This window comes from Phyllobates terribilis, unplaced genomic scaffold (genome assembly GCF_046119375.1).
Source record: "Phyllobates terribilis strain yellow unplaced genomic scaffold, ASM4611937v1 Scaffold_4__5_contigs__length_816908805, whole genome shotgun sequence".
Taxonomy (NCBI): domain Eukaryota; kingdom Metazoa; phylum Chordata; class Amphibia; order Anura; family Dendrobatidae; genus Phyllobates; species Phyllobates terribilis.
The window spans coordinates 678,000,273-678,016,706 of NW_027362764.1; the positions used below are offsets into that span (position 1 = coordinate 678,000,273).

General features: G+C 47.2%; 6 pseudogenes; all 6 read left to right on the forward strand.

Moving 5' to 3' along the window:
- Positions 1–4,930: 4,930 nt before the first annotated feature.
- LOC141267491 (5S ribosomal RNA) lies at positions 4,931–5,050 on the forward strand (annotated as a pseudogene).
- Positions 5,051–6,696: 1,646 nt separating this feature from the next.
- LOC141269597 (5S ribosomal RNA) lies at positions 6,697–6,816 on the forward strand (annotated as a pseudogene).
- A 982-nt stretch (positions 6,817–7,798) lies between these two features.
- LOC141268867 (5S ribosomal RNA) lies at positions 7,799–7,917 on the forward strand (annotated as a pseudogene).
- A 1,049-nt stretch (positions 7,918–8,966) lies between these two features.
- LOC141269681 (5S ribosomal RNA) lies at positions 8,967–9,086 on the forward strand (annotated as a pseudogene).
- A 953-nt stretch (positions 9,087–10,039) lies between these two features.
- Positions 10,040–10,158, forward strand: LOC141267975 (5S ribosomal RNA; annotated as a pseudogene).
- A 627-nt stretch (positions 10,159–10,785) lies between these two features.
- LOC141269253 (5S ribosomal RNA) lies at positions 10,786–10,905 on the forward strand (annotated as a pseudogene).
- The last annotated feature ends 5,529 nt before the right edge of the window (positions 10,906–16,434 follow it).

Genomic DNA, 16,434 nt, shown 5'->3' on the forward strand with positions numbered 1-16,434 from the left:
TTATGTCATAGGTGTAATTACCTTTTCCAACCCATAGGTGTCAGTGTATTTTGAAAAAACAAGTTTTTATATCTTTATTAAACCAATAATATCAAAGAATGTATACTCCTGAACCAAAATGAATAAATATATGAATGTATGAATGAATGAATGAATGAATAAATGAATGAATGAATTGTTGTGTTTACTCAGAAAATGTAAAAATTTTTTTCCTTAGCAATATATATTTAATGAAGCAACACTCTTGTATTAGACATTACTTTATTAAATATTAATGTGTTTTCTCAATTGAGATATTGAACTCAAATAAAATCAAATGAGAATTAAAAAATGAAAATGAAAAAATAGAAAAATAAGAAGTGTAAAGTAAGAATAAAATTTTAAAAATGAAAAATAAAATTAAGAGTAAAAATAAGAATAAAAATAAAAATAAGGCCTTTAAATTTTAATGACAAATGCAGAGTAATTATATTCTCCATAAAAAATACCCTTATATCTCCATTATCTGGATGATTTCATATTTGTCATAACCTTGTACCACCAAAAAATATTAAATTATGCAACTTTGCATGTAATACCCTTCTTAATTATACCATAGTACCTTATTATTATTTCTTCTTTATTAAAATGTGTGGAAAATAAGTATTGATCAAAAGTGATTATGTAATCAGGATCAAAAACACATTTTCCCCCTTAATACCAAAAATATTATTTTATAAAATTTATGTATATATCAGAACCAAATTAAAAATAATTATTCTTCTAGAAATATTGTGCATAAATTTCATATCGATGAGTAGCATAGATTTAACTAAAGAGAGGTGTGTACCTATTTAGGTAACCATTAAAAATAATATTATAGTTATTCAAGAATATTATCATGTGGAAAATTATTCTAAATATAAATTTGCTTTGTAAACCATTTTGATGTGTGGTTGCCCTTATCCACTATTAGTTAAATCAAGAAATAATAATTATTAAAGAAATATAGAAATATATATATGTAGATAATACCTAATTATGTATTATAATTTCCTCAGAATTAAATATATTTTTGTACCTTCATATAAAGAAACATTTTTTTTTTCAAACATACAAACATACGAGGCCTCTGTCACATCAATCACACTTAGCAGCTGCTGATTTACTCATCTGTCACCTTCACTCTGACATTCACAGATCTGTTCAACTCAAACATTCCACATATGAAGTTTTAGATATATATATATATATTTAACCCAAAATTGTTGTATCCCAATTTATTAATGCGCATTGCCATATCAATTGAATATCTTTATATTTCTTTGAATATTCCCCAAGTACATATTATATAATATGAGAGTAAGTCACTGGAATTTCAGACACTTGAAAAAACTCTTGTCTTAGATTCTTTTTTCACTGGCTGCCCGGTCTTAAGTTACATCAGTTGAAAATAGAATGAATGGGATCCTATACCATTAGCTCAAAGTTCAAAGGCCGCAGCTGTCACACGTCATGCTGTAAAGCTACTTTAATTTGCATGAACACTTCTTGCACAGAAAATATTAGCAACACAAAAGAATTAATAAGTATTACATATATGTTATAGTTCAACTAGATATATTGTTATTATTTTAAAATGTTATACACATAAAATCATGCAATTTTTTCACTTCCTGTGTGAATAAAGAAATAAATCCATTTTAGAGTTCTTTGATCAAATCCTGCTTTGGAATGAAAACTCTAAGGAAATATAAGAAAATAAAATTAAATATCAAATTCATACAGAAACACAATTATTTAAATATCTTATACATATATTGGTTGGTTCTAATGTAATTCAAAATATTGCTACTTAAATTTATATATATGAAGTTCTAATTTATTAATTAATATATATATATTTTATAAACGTATATATAAATACAATTATACGCAATCTCTACTTAGACAAGTGTATATATATGTATATAAATATATATATATATATGAACTATTAGAATCTATGTAACTACAATTTTACTGTATAAGATTATAAATAAATATTGAGACATTGTATTACATCTTGATACAACATTATAATTGCAGTTTTTCCTTAGCTACTCCCTAAACCAAATCTTCTGTCTCTCTCAAATATCCCCAGGAACGCCCTATTTAGGAAAGACATTTTTCTATCCTTCAAAACCTCAGAGAACTGCCTGTTCTTCTGTCCACCTTCCATGACGTCACTGTGAGTTGGTCGTCTCACCTGTCTCTGTCCATCAGTTTCAGCCATTTTCCTTTTTAGAGAATCACAGTTCTGACTGAGAATTAACTCATTCTGTGGAGAGATGGATCTTTGCACTGGCTGATATGGCTTATAACATATATGAAATCTTCTGCGTATTTGATAGAGTTCACTATGGGGATGACTCAGTCTATGAGAGTTTGATATTGGCTTTTGGTAAGATTTTACCTTTCCTGGTTTTATAAATTTAGCTTTATTTATTTTCTTTTCACGATTTTCATGTTTTCAAACAAAATCCAGCATCTGCGCACATTCAAATAATGAATTTTTTTGTGATGCCATAACTTGGGAAACTGAATTTAGGAATTTGAATTTTTGTACAAAAGTTGTTATCATATGTTGTACTTTTCCATTTTTGATGAGAGCTTTGTACAACCGTTCAAATATGGACATGAATGTATATGTACATTCCTTCCTACCAATCCTTAGTTTCTGCAGATCTTCTATGTTGGGAAAATCCTTTGTGACACAATAAATCAAATATCTTAATCTGTCCGAATCATTTTCCCATCCATTAGGAGAGTCATTTTCACAGGGCATTAAATGTAAACGTCTGGACAATGTCACAGGAATCCATATTTTAAATAATTGATTCCTCTCCTCATTGGATAAATCAAACTTATCAGAGAAGCTCTCAAATGTCTCTGAATTTCTACAGGCATGGATTTTGACATCATATTTTGGCATGATTTTGTATAATTTCAGCAAATTTTTCCTCATTTTAATTTGGAGTTGAGCCTGGGTAATTCCAGAATTCTCTGATATTTTTAGTGGTTCTTGTACGTCCGTTCCTCCTACGTCACTCACGTCTCCTCCCACATCACCTAGTATGTCGGTTTCTCGTATGTCAGTCATGTCTCCTCCCATGTCAGGTTTCTGTATGTCCGTCTCTTGGTCAGACCCAAGGTCACCTTCAGTTACAGACACGTGTCTTACTTCTTGTTCATTTTCCACATTACAGTCAGAATCAGTATCACTGTCTGACACTTCTACACTATTTTCCTGCTTAGAAATCTCTAACACAAGACTATGAAAAAAATCTACCAAATGTAGAATATTTCTCAATTTCTGTTTGTCTCTATTTACCAATTTAGAAGTTAACTGTAAATTCTGCAATTCACATTCTTTGTATAAACTGAGCCACAAAACTTCTATGTCATCTCCTACATTAACTTTGAAATTAATATTACTTTGTTTAGCAAAAGAAGAAATTATATCCATATTTTGCTTACCTTAAGATTCCTTGGCTTCTCTTTATCAGCACGTCCTGTCTTCAGTTCGTCTGATTCTTTTCCTGTGTGATTCTGTTCCTTGTTAGTACCTCTGCTTCCTGTCTTTCCTCAGTCTGTAGGTCCTTTCTGCTTCTCGTGACAAACTAGTGAATTTACTGACACGTGAACAACAGCTGTTCAGCTCGTCAGGACTCCCCCCTTGTTCATGGAAGAAATTCACTTACTTAATTTAAAAAACAAAAAAACAGGACTGGCTGGCTCACCATTGTAAAATAATACTCTTCCTGTATTATTTTTTTCTACTGAGGACTTCTCAAAGTATCAATATCACGATATTCTTATAAAAAAATTTATCTATTTATTCTTGGATTGTCCATTAAAAAGAATCAGATTGCAGCAGGTACATACAATAATTATTTATAAAGTAATTGTCCATTTATCCATAATTAGCTTAATTGTTGAGATTCACCTATCTTTCCTTGGATCCTGGCGGGTAAATCATGTCTTTGTCCAGCATGTGTCCAGGCCTACATGTCATCTGCTTCTCAGCATGAAGATTCTGTGTCTTGTGGGGTGGGCAGAGCAAGAGAGCCACCCCTTTCTGTACCATGGGCTTTTATAGACAGTCGTATGGACAACTGTTCTACATATGGTAGTGAACCAAAAATACACACACAAATAGCGCATGTCAACTAGACACGATGGCTGAGGCATAGAACTCAGAAAAATGATTATCGATTAACATTCCAAATGAATTTCCATAATTAACCATTTAACAGAGACCGCCTGGGAATGCCAGGTGCTGTAGGCTTTTGCTTTTTCCTTCCTTCCACCAGCAGGGGGCACTCTCTTTTATGCCTTTTTTCCATTCCCTTTCACAAGTGCACACATTCATCCTCTTTTCTTTTTTTCATTTGCTTTCTCTCTTGCGCTATTTCATCTCTGCAAAATACCAGCATCCTTCTGATCACCGTGGTCCTCCAGCATTGTTGCTTATTTACTTTTAATACTAGGCTCCTTTTCACCAGGACCAGCGTCTCCCGGGTGGCTGCAGGCAACCACCGGTAACCCCAATCAGAAGACCTTTGCAGGCAACACGACCCTCCCCCCTGAAGAGCAGCTCAAAGTCACTGGCAACCATCTCACCCTCTTCCTTCATTCACCCCTGGACGTCTCGCTCCACCCCGAAGTTACGGGTCCAGCTTGCTCTTTCTGTCACATTACCGCGATGAAGGGTTTAGCCTGCAGGAGACCCTGCGCCGAGCCATTTTTGAAGACACCTGATGCGGCGGGTGAATCACTGCTAAACAAACCACACCTGTAGGGACGGCACAGCCTTTGCATGGACCCTTCGGAGCCCGCCCCGTCACGGCCAGATTGCTCGCCATCAAGCGATTCTGAGAAAGGCTGGCCGGGCGATGGATCGAGCAGCGTCTACTGGCCATACCACCTTGGATACGCCCGATCTCGTCTGATCTCGGAAGCAAAGCAGGGCTGGGCTCAGACAGTACTTGAATGGGAGACCACCTGGGAAGACCGGGTGCTGTAGACCATTTTGCCCTACTGCCCAGCTCGGCTAGCATGGAACGGCGCCTTGCCGGACACCGACCTTAAGTAACTTAGATGATGGAAGCCCCAAGGCCTCTGAGCCAGTTGGCAGCTAAGTACGCTACCCCGCCGCCCTTCACGCAGGCCTGACACCGAGCTCCTTACCACGACTAGGAGTGATTATTGACTCCGCAGCTCGCCGTGTGGAAATGATGGTGTTAAAAGCACCCGGGGCCGTGAAGGGGCCATACTTTCAGCAGGTGCCCAGGGAAGGTTTTGGATGCCGGCCGCCTAGCGAGGGCCAGCAGAAATAACATGTTTCTCTGCAAAGAAGCTTGTGTAACCAAGCCAGACGGCTGCCAAAGAGCTAACCTCAGTGCAAGGAAGGTAAGGAAGGTGCGGAAGGAATTGGGGAGGGGGGGGGTAATTCCTGCTAGGGCCCTGAAATCATAAAACAGGCAGGAGAGTCTGACGCATGGTGACGGAGAGGTTGTAGGGGCAGATAGGGGGTGTTGTCACGTGCGAGCACGTGTGCATGCTGGCTTGTGTGTGAGAGTGCGATTCCTAGGTGTGGCGCGCTGCAGACAGTCAAAGGGATTGTTCCCTTTCATTAAAAGTTAATCCCCGACTGCAGGCTATTAGAAAGCAACTAACCGCGCTCTACTCACCCTACCCGGGTCTACCGGTGAGTCTCGCCTCTGCTCCCGGCCTGTGGCATTGGCCGTGAAGCTGACGTTCCGTCGACAGCGCTGCAGCCGATCAGTGAGCTCAGCGGCTCTGAGTGGGGCGTTGTGTCTACAAGACCTTTTAAGGAAGCCAGCAAAAAAATTGAAGAGAAGGGAAAGCACAAAAGGACCTGGTCTTGCTGAGCACTGGAAAGGGCAGCTGGCAGCCAGACTTCAAAGTAGATAAGCAGCAAGTGAGAGGCTTGTCTCTGCCCAATCTCGTCTGATTTCAGAAGCTAAGCAGGGTCAGGCCTGGTTAGTACTTGGATGGGAGACCACTTGGGAATACCAGGTCCTGTAGGCTTTTGCTTTTTCCTTCCTTCCACCAGCAGGGGGCACTCTCTTCTATGTCTTTTTTCCATTCCCTTTCACAAGTGCACACATTCATTCTCTTTTCTTTTTTTCATTTGCTTTCTCTCTTGCGCTATTTAATCTCTGCAAAATACCAGCATCCTTCTGATCACCGTGGGCCTCCAGCATTGTTGCTTCTTTACTTTTAATACTAGGCTCCTTTTCACCAGGACCAGCGTCTCTCGCGTGGCTGGAGGCAACCACCGGTAACCCCAAGCAGAAGACCTTTGCAGGCAACACGACCCTCCCCCCTGAAGAACAGCTCAAAGTCATTGGCAACCATCTCACCCTCTTCCTTCATTCACCCCTGGACGACTCGCTCCGTCCCCAAGTTACGGATCCAGCTTGCTCTTTCTGTCACATTACCGCGATGAAGGGTTTAGCCTGCAGGAGACCCTGCGCCGAGCCATTTTTGAAGACACCTGATGCGGCGGGTGAATCACTGCTAAATAAACCACACCTGTAGGGATGGCACAGCCTTTGCATGGACCCTTCGGAGCCCGCCCCGTCACGGCCAGATTGCTCGCCACCCAGCAATCCTGAGAAAGGCTGGCCGGGTGATGGATTGAGCAGCGTCTACTGGCCATACCACCTTGGATACGCCTGATCTCGTCTGATCTCGGAAACAAAGCAGGGCTGGGCTCGTACAGTACTTGGATGGGATAACTCCTGGGAACACCGGGTGCTGTAGACCATTTTGATGACGTTTTGCCCTACTGCCCAGCTCGGCTAGCATGGAACGGCGCCTTGCCGGACACCGACCTTAAGTAACTTAGTTGATGGAAGCCCCAAGGCCTCTGAGCCAGTTGGCAGCTAAGTACGCTACCCTGCCGCCTTCACGCAGGCCTGACACCGAGCTCCTTGCCACGGCTAGGAGTGCTTATTGACTCCGCAGCTCGCCGTGTGGAAATGATGGTGTTAAAAGCACCCGGGGGCGTGAAGGGGCCAGGCTTTCAGCAGGTGCCCAGGGAAGGTTTTGGATGCCGGCTGCCTAGCGAGGGCCAGCAGAAGTAACATGATTCTCTGCAAAGAAGCTTGTGTAACCAAGCCAGACGGCTGCCAAAGAGCTAACCTCAGTGCAAGGAAGGCAAGGAAGGTGCGGAAGGAATTGGGGAGGGGGGGGTGATTCCTGCTAGGGCCCTGAAATCATAAAACAGGCAGGAGAGTCTGACGCATGGTGACGGAGAGGTTGTAGAGGCAGATAGGGGGTGTTGTCACGTGCGAGCACGTGTGCATGCTGGCTTGTGTGTGAGAGTGCGCTTCCTAGGTGTGGCGCGCTGCAGACAGTCAAAGGGATTGTTCCCTTTCATTAAAAGTTAATCCCCGGCTGCAGCCTATTAGAAAGCAACTAACCGCGCTCTACTCACCCTGCCCTGGTCTACAGGTGAGTCTCGCCTCTGCTCCCGGCCTGTGGCATTGGCCGTGAAGCTGACGTTCCGTCGACAGCGCTGCAGCCGATCAGTGAGCTCAGCGGCTCTGAGTGGGGCGTTGTGTCTACAAGACCTTTTAAGGAAGCCAGCCAAAAAATTGAAGAAAAGGGAAAGCACAAAAGGACCTGGTCTTGCTGAGCACTGGAAAGGGCAGCCAGCAGCCAGACGTCAAAGTAGAAAAGCAGCAAGTGAGAGGCTTGTCTGTGCCTTGAAAGTAGAAAAGCAGCAAGTGAGAGACTTGCCAGTGCCTACCGCCAAACTACCCTGAACACGCCCAATCTTGTCTGTTCTTGGAAGCTAAGCAGGTTTGGGTCTGGTTAGTACTTGGATGGGAGACCACCTGTGAATACCAGGTGCTGTAGGCTTTTGCTTTTTCCTTCCTTCCACCAGCAGGGGGCACTCTCCTCTATGCCTTTTTTCCATTCCCTTTCACAAGTGCACACATTCATTCTCTTTTCTTTTTTTCATTTGCTTTCTCTCTTGCGCTATTTCATCTCTGCAAAATACCAGCATCCTTCTGATCACCGTGGGCCTCCAGCATTGTTGCTTATTTACTTTTAATACTAGGCTCCTTTTCACCAGGACCAGCGTCTTCCGGGTGTCTGGAGGCAACCACCGGTAACCCCAAGCAGAAGACCTTTGCAGGCAACACGACCATCCCCCCTGAAGAGCAGCTCAAAGTCACTGGCAACCATCTCACCCTCTTCCTTCATTCACCCCTGGACATCTCGCTCCGCCCCCAAGTTACGGGTCCAGCTTGCTCTTTCTGTCACATTACCGCGATGAAGGGTTTAGCCTGCAGGAGACCCTGCGCCGAGACATTTTTGAAGACACCTGATGCGGCGTTTGAATCACTGCTAAACAAAGCACACCTGTAGGGACGGCACAGCCTTTGCATGGACCCTTCGAAGCCCACCCCGTCACGGCCAGATTGCTCGCCACCAAGCGTGTTACAACTCTCCTGTTAGTTTTTTTTTAGTTTGCTGGTCACATGACCATTTTGCCTATTTAATCCGGCTCCGCCCTCCTGGCTTTGCTGGACTTCATTTGTATTTACTACTGTTGAGCTAGCTTGTTGCTCTGTTGCCGTTCTCTGTTAGTTTTGCTAGGTCTTCTGACCCCTATGCCTTTTTGTTGTGTGTTTGTCTTTGACTGCTACTATTTCTGCTAGGAGGTGTCCAACTTTTCCCAGTCCCTAGATCTTGTAGGGATTCCTCCCTCACATCTATAAGTCTGCGTTCAGACTAGCCAAGGACTTTAGCGGTTCTGATCGCAGGATCAGGTTCCCCGTTACATCGTAGGGATCTAGTTTAGTTCTATTGTAGGGATAGATCTCCTTTCTTTCCATACTCTCTGTAGCAGATCATAACAAAGCGATCCTGAGAAAGGCTGGCCGGGCGATGGATCAAGCAGCGTCTACTGGCCATACCACCTTGGATACGCCCGATCTCGTCTGATCTCAAAAGCAATTCAGGGCTGGGCTTGGACAGTACTTGGATGGGAGACCTCCTGGGAACACTGGGTGCTGTAGACCATTTTGATGACGTTTTGCCCTACTGCCCAGCTCGGCTAGCATGGAACGGCGCCTTGCCAGACACCGACCTTAAGTAACTTAGATGATGGAAGCCCCAAGGCCTCTGAGCCAGTTGGCAGCTAAGTACGCTACCCCACCGCCTTCACGCAGGCCTGACACCGAGCTCCTTGCCACGGCTAGGAGTGCTTATTGACTCCGCAGCTCGCCGTGAGGAAATGATGGCGTTAAAAGCACCCGGGACCGTGAAGGGGCCAGGCTTTCAGCAGGTGCCCAGGGAAGGCTTTGGATGCCGGCCGCCTAGCGAGGGCCAGCAGAAGTAACATGTTTCTCTGCAAAGAAGCTTGTGTAACCAAGCCAGACAGCTGACAAAGAGCTAACCTCAGTGCAAGGAAGGCAAGAAAGGCAAGGAAGGCAAGGAAGGAATTAGGGAGGGGGGGGGAGTGATTCCTGCTAGGGCCCTGAAATCATAAAACAGGCAGGAGAGTCTGACGCATGGTGACGGAGATGTTGTAGGGGCAGATAGGGGGTGTTGTCACGTGCGAGCATGTGTGCATGCTGGCTTGTGTGTGAGAGTGCGCTTCCTAGGTGTGGCGCGCTGCAGACAGTCAAAGGGATTGTTCCCTTTGATTAAAAGTTAATCCCCGGCTGCAGGCTATTAGAAAGTAACTAACCGCGCTCTGCTCAACCTACCCGGGTCTACCGGTGAGTCTCGCCTCTGCTCCCGGCCTGTGGTATTGGCCGTGAAGCTGACGTTCCGTCGACAGCGCTGCAGCCGATCAGTGAGCTCAGCGACTCTGAGTGGGACGTTGTGTCTACAAGACCTTTTAAGGAAGCCAGCAAAAAAATTGAAGAGAAGGGAAAGCACAAAAGGACCTGGTCTTGCTGAGCACTGGAAAGGGCAGCCGGCAGCCAGATGTCACAGTAGATAAGCAGCAAGTGAGAGGCTTGTCTCTGCTTACGGCCAAACCACCCTGAACACGCCTGATCTCCTCTGATCTAGGAAGATAAGCAGCGTTGGGCCTGGTTAGTACTTGGATGGGAGACCACCTGGGAATACAAGGTGCTGTAAGCTTTTGATTTTTCTTTTTCTTTCCTTCCACCAGCAGGGGGTACTCTCTTCTATGCCTTTTTTCCATTCCCTTTCACAAGTGCACACATTCATTCTCTTTTCTTTTTTTCATTTGCTTTCTCTCTTGCGCTATTTCATCTCTGCAAAATACCAGCATCCTTCTGATCACCGTGGGCCTCCAGCATTGTTGCTTCTTTACTTTTAATACTAGGCTCCTTTTCACCAGGACCAGCGTCTCCCGCTTGGCTGGAGGCAACCACCGGTAACCCCAAGCAGAAGACCTTTGCTGGCAACACGACCCTCCCCCCTGAAGAGCAGCTCAAAGTCACTGGTAACCATCTCACCCTCTTCCTTCATTCACCACTGGACGTCTCGCTCCGCCCCCAAGTTACGGGTCCAGCTTGCTCTTTCTGTCACATTACCGCAATGAAGGGTTTAGCCTGCAGGAGACCCTGCGCCGAGACATTTTTGAAGACACCTGATGCGGCGAGTGAATCACTGCTAAACAAACCACACCTGTAGGGACGGCACAGCCTTTGCATGGACCCTTCGGAGCCCGCCCCGTCACGGCCAGATTGCTCGCCACCAAGCGATCCTGAGAAAGGCTTGCCGGGCGATGGATTGAGCAGCGTCTACTGGTCATACCACGTTGGATACACCTGATCTTGTCTGATTTTGGAAGCAAAGCAGGGCTGGGCTCGGACAGTACTTGGATGGGAGACCTCCTGGGAACACCAGGTACTGTAGACCATTTTGATGACGTTTTGCCCTACTGCCCAGCTCGGCTAGCATGGAACGGCGCTTTGCCGGACACCGACCTTAAGTAACTTAGATAATGGAAGCCCCAAGGCCTCTGAGCCAGTTAGCATCTAAGTACGCTACCCCGCCGCCTTCACGCAGGCCTGACACCGAGCTCCTTGCCACGGCTAGGAGTGCTTATTGACTCCGCAGCTTGCCATATGGAAATGATGGCGTTAAAAGCACCCGGGACCGTGAAGGGGCCAGGCTTTCAGCAGGTGCCCAGGGAAGGTTTTGGATGCCGGCCGCCTAGCGAGGGCCAGCAGAAGTAACATGTTTCTCTGCAAAGAAGCTTGTGTAACCAAGCCAGACGGCTGGCAAAGAGCTAACCTCAGTGCAAGCAAGGTGTGGAAGGAATTGGGGAGGGGGGGGTGATTCCTGCTAGGGCCCTGAAATCATAAAACAGGCAGGAGAGTCTGACGCATGGTGACGGAGAGGTTGTAGAGGCAGATAGGGGGTGTTGTCAGGTGCGAGCACGTGTGCATGCTGGCTTGTGTGTGAGAGTGCGTTTCCTAGGTGTGGCGCGCTGCAGACAGTCAAAGGGATTGTTCCCTTTCATTAAAAGTTAATCCCCGGCTGCAGGCTATTAGAAAGCAACTAACCGCGCTCTACTCACCCTACCCGGGTCTACCGGTGAGTCTCGCCTCTGCTCCCGGCCTGTGGCATTGGCCGTGAAGCTGACGTTCCGTCGACAGCGCTGCAGCCGATCAGTGAGCTCAGCGGCTCTGAGTGGGGCGTTGTGTCTACAAGACCTTTTAAGGAAGCCAGCAAAAAAATTGAAGAGAAGGGAAAGCACAAAAGGACCTGGTCTTGCTGAACACTGGAAAGGGCATCCGGCAGCCAGACTTCAAAGTAGAAAAGCAGCAAGTGAGAGGCTTGTGCCTGCCTACGGCTACACCACCTTGAACACATGTGATCTCAGAAGCAAAGCAGGGTCAGGCCTGGTTAGTACTCAGATGGGAGACCACCTGGGAATACCAGGCACTGTAGGTTTTTGCTTTTTCCTTCCTTCCACCAGCAGGGGGCACTCTCTTCTATGCCTTTTTTCTATTCCCTTTCACATGTGCACACTAGTGTTGAGCCACCCCCGTAGTGTTCGAGTTCGGTTCGGTTCGTCGAACACCGTTAAAACCAATGGCAGGCAAACAAAAACACATAGAAACACATAGAAAACACCTTCAAAGGTGTCCAAAAGCTGACAAACTGCTCAGAAGACATAACACAGATATAGGCATGTCATGCCCTTCTAAAATCCAAAAAGTGAGAAGCCGACACGGCCAGTCCGCTCCTGCCCGTGCCACCTCCGTGTCGCCGGGTTTGTGCCAGAGCCGCGGTGAACCCTGACGGCCAGCCCCCCTTTCCCAATACTGGTGCCTGTCCGCTGGTGGGTCGAGCGAGCCCCCCTGTGGTGGAGGCAGCTCTAAGCTTTTTAATTTAAATTGTCTCTCTAATTTGAATGAATACACTTTAAATCCATTTACAAGGATCTATTGGAGGGCAAGTCTCATGCCAGCAGCCGCGTAATTCCAGCTCCAGTAGCGTCCACTAAAGCTGCTGCAGTTAAAAAGCTTTTATAAGGATCGAGCTCGGCTGTCCACCGCAAGGCATCCTACTGCCAGTCCCAGCCCCTATGCCTTGGGGTGCCTCCTGATGCTCTTCACTAAGTATCCCATGGTCCCGAAGCATTTCCTTTGAAAAAATTAAGTGTCTAAACTACAGGTGGTGTAGCTTGCTTAACAGCCGGGATAATCCGCTGACTAGCAGACACTGCTACTAGGCACAAAGTATTTCCTGGGCTAGATGCAGTTAAAAATTTGTAATTAGATACTCTCGTTGGATGCTGAGAAAGCATTCCATAGAGTCTCCTGGCACGCCATATATGATTCTCTTAAAAAGCTTGGGGTAGGGGTCAAGGGGACCCTTTTATAGCCAAAATCACGGCCCTGTATCGCAATACGTCACCTAGGCTGAAGATAAATGGAACTGTAGCACCCTGAGGGCTCGGTTGCTACAGACGTATTGCACCTCACCCAGAGGTGTGATATCTCACTCTCAGGTAAGGATGGAGTGTGGATCAGGACCCGACACCTGCATGCATTACACCACATTGCCGTGGGGCAGGGCGACCAATATGCCCCTGAGATGGGCACGACAGTCCCTGTCCCTGGCTGGAGTGGGGGGAGGGAACACTGAGGAAGGGGAACCCTGTAGTGCAGGAGCAGGGAGGAAGCAGTTCCTGGGTGCATTGAGAAGGGAGTATAAAAGGTGGGCACCATCTTAGTTCAGTGCAGAGAAGTCTGAGCAGAAGTGGCAGGGAGCAGGGGCTCTGCATGAGCTCTGCTCCGGAGGCGGGCCTAGTAACAGAGGCCCAGGCCTGGAAGAGGGAGAAGGAAGGAAGAGGAGCGGAGAAGGCTCCAGGAACGAGGAATGAAGGGATCCCAGGGGTGCGGACGGGCGAGTCGCCACCGCACGCCCGAATCCACCTGCGTGGAGGGGTCAGGCCAAAGGGGGAGACCGGTCCCCGAACTAGTGGAGGCAGGAAACGACCCTCAGCTAGAAACCGGAGGCTCTGACATTTTATGTGGCGCAGCCCCTCGCTACACCCGCTAGGAAGGCACCACATAGGGTCAGGGAAACTGGCGCCAAGTTTACCAAGAGGAGGCCCGAGGCAGCCGGACAGAAGTGTTGGTAAGAAAGGCCAGACAAAGGACACACAAAGGGGGTCCTGTGAAGTGCTCCAAAGTTATCTGGGAGTTGTCTGAGCCCCTCACCTGGTGAGCACAGTACGACGTGGGCAGCCGTTACCTGCAGACGTGGTCTGGATAATAAGAACTGTGAGTAAAGGCCCTGGACTGCATCACTGACTCCGTGTCGTTACTGCTGCTGCCCTGCACCATCACCCCCATCCTCCGCATACACTGCCCTGAGGCTATACTCCTCCCGTGGGGAGTTATGCTACGCTCTGCTGCACCCACAACACCAGCCTCAGCGGTCTGCCCTGTAGCGGCGGTTCACTCTGACCACAATCCACGGGTGGCGTAGTCGGACATTTAAACATCAAAACCACATAAATAGTTCCGCCACTGGTTTGACCGCCCTGAGCCACGGAACCGGGTCGCCGCCACGAAGACTACAACCACCAGCATCCACCAAAAAGGGTCCGGCTCCGGGTGTCCCAAGGCCCAGGGGGTGCATCAGAACATTTTCATCACCTTTCACAATCACCAATGGGACAAGGCAGGGATGTCCTCTGTCCCCTCTCTTATACATCCTAGTGACGGAGCACCTGCTCTCATCAATTCGCCATAACCCCAATATTAGGTGGATTGAGGTGGGAGGCACCGAGTACAAGTGCTCTCTATTTGCTGATGATGTCCTAGTATATATCACTCAATCACATATATCCATCCCTGCTGTTATGGCTGAAATAGATCACTTTGTTACATGGTAAAATTTTAAAATCAATGCAGCGAAGTCTGAGGCCCTCGATGTCTCCCTCCCCAAATCCATATAGGATTCCATCCAGTCCAACTTTCCCTTTGCCTGGCCCTCACAGGGTATCAAATACTTAGGAATTCCTATTCATAGAGACCTCTCCCATCTATGTTATCTTAATTTTGGGCCCTTTATTGAACAATTCCATACAGACCACGGTTGGCAAGTTAGAACTGTAAGATTCACTACGTGAACCACTGGTGTTTTGTGAAAAAGCACATGTACACTGCGTTCCAAATTATTATGCAAAAAGTGTTTAGGAGTGATAAGGGAAGAATTTGTTTGTTTGTCAGTTAAACTCATTGATGGTGATGTGTGTCAGGGCTCTTTATATCACTGTAAGCAATTGCAGACACCTGTGCTAATTAGTTTGGCAGGTGTGTCCAATGAAAGGCAAGACTACTTAAGAAGGCTCTCTCACATTATTAAGCAGCCTACATTTTCTGCCAAAATGGGAAAGAAAAAGGATGTGTCGGCTGCTGAGAAGCAACAAATTGTGGAGTGTTTAGGTCAAGGCATGACTACAATCAACATTGTGCGATGATCAGGATGAAGTGTCTTGGCAATCAATAAGTATGTAGCTGATTCACAGTACACACGTGTGCGTGCTGATAAGGGCAAATTGAGGACTCTTTCCTACAGGCAATTACGTCAGGTTGAAAGAGCAGCGGCAAAAAAGCCTTGTCATAGCAGCAGACAAGTTTTTGAAGCTGCTTGTGCCTCCAACGTCCCCCGAACAACAAGATGCAGGGTCCTTCAGAGGTTTGCAGCTGTGCATACGCCATCCTGTCGACCTCCTCTGTCCACTTCACACAAGCAGAAACGGCTCCAGTGGGCCAAACATTACATGAAGACTGATTTCAAAACTGTTTTGTTCACGGATGAGTGCCGTGCAGCGCTCGATGGTCCAGATGGATGGAGTGGAGGATGGCTGGTTGATGGACACCCCACGCAAACACGGCTACAGCGCCAACAAGGAGGAGGTGGAGTAATGTTTTGGGCTGGAATCATGGGGAGAGAGATTGTCGGCCCCTTTAGGATCCCTGAAGGCGCTAAAGATGAACTCCATAATGTATGTGGATTTTCTCAAACAGCACTTCCTGCCATGGTTCAAGAAGAAGAACCGTGTATTTCACAGCAAGATCATTTTTCTGCATGATAATGCACCATCTCATGCTGCACATAAAACATCTGCATCTCTGGCTGATATGGGCATAAAAGGGGACAAACTTATGGTGTGACCCCCATGCTCCCCTGACCTCTACCCCATTCAGAACCTTTGGAGCATCATTAAAAGGAGTGTCTATGATGGCGGGAGGCAGTTCACATCTAAGTGTAACGGGTCTGGGAGGCGGAACCTCTGGGCTACAATACAAGGGGGCGGTCCTTGTAAGGGAGCGGGTGGCGACCAGGCAGGTAGTCACAGGAGGTGACCAGGACAGTCTCTGGGTGTACGGGCAGGAGGACACGGCAAGTGATCGGGGCAGTCTCTGGATAAAGGGTAGGTACGACCTGAGATGGCTGAACCTCCAGGTAGGCTAGCAAGGCAGATGAAGAATGTGTGCTCCCAGGTGAGCAAGCGAGAGTCTCTGGAATAGCAGGTGGTCACAGCACGTGACGGCGGAGCCTCCAGGTAGGCAAGCAGGCAGGTAACGGAGAAGCGCTCCCAGGTGAGCGGGCAAGAGTCTCAGGAATAGCTGGTGGTCACAGCACGTGACAGCGGAGCCTCCGGGCAGGCAAGCAGGCAGGTAGCGGAGAAGCGCTCCCAGGTAAGTGGGCAAGAGTCTGGAGTAGCTGGTGGTCACAGCACGTGACAGCGGAGCCTCCGGGCTGGCAAGCAGGCAGGTAACGGAGAGGTGCTCCCAGGTGAGCAGGCAAGAGTCTCAGGAATAGCTGGTGGTCACAGCACGTGACAGCGGAGCCTCCGGGCAGGCAAGCAGGCAGGTAGCGGAGAAGCGCTCCCAGGTGAGCGGGCAAGCTGGTCCA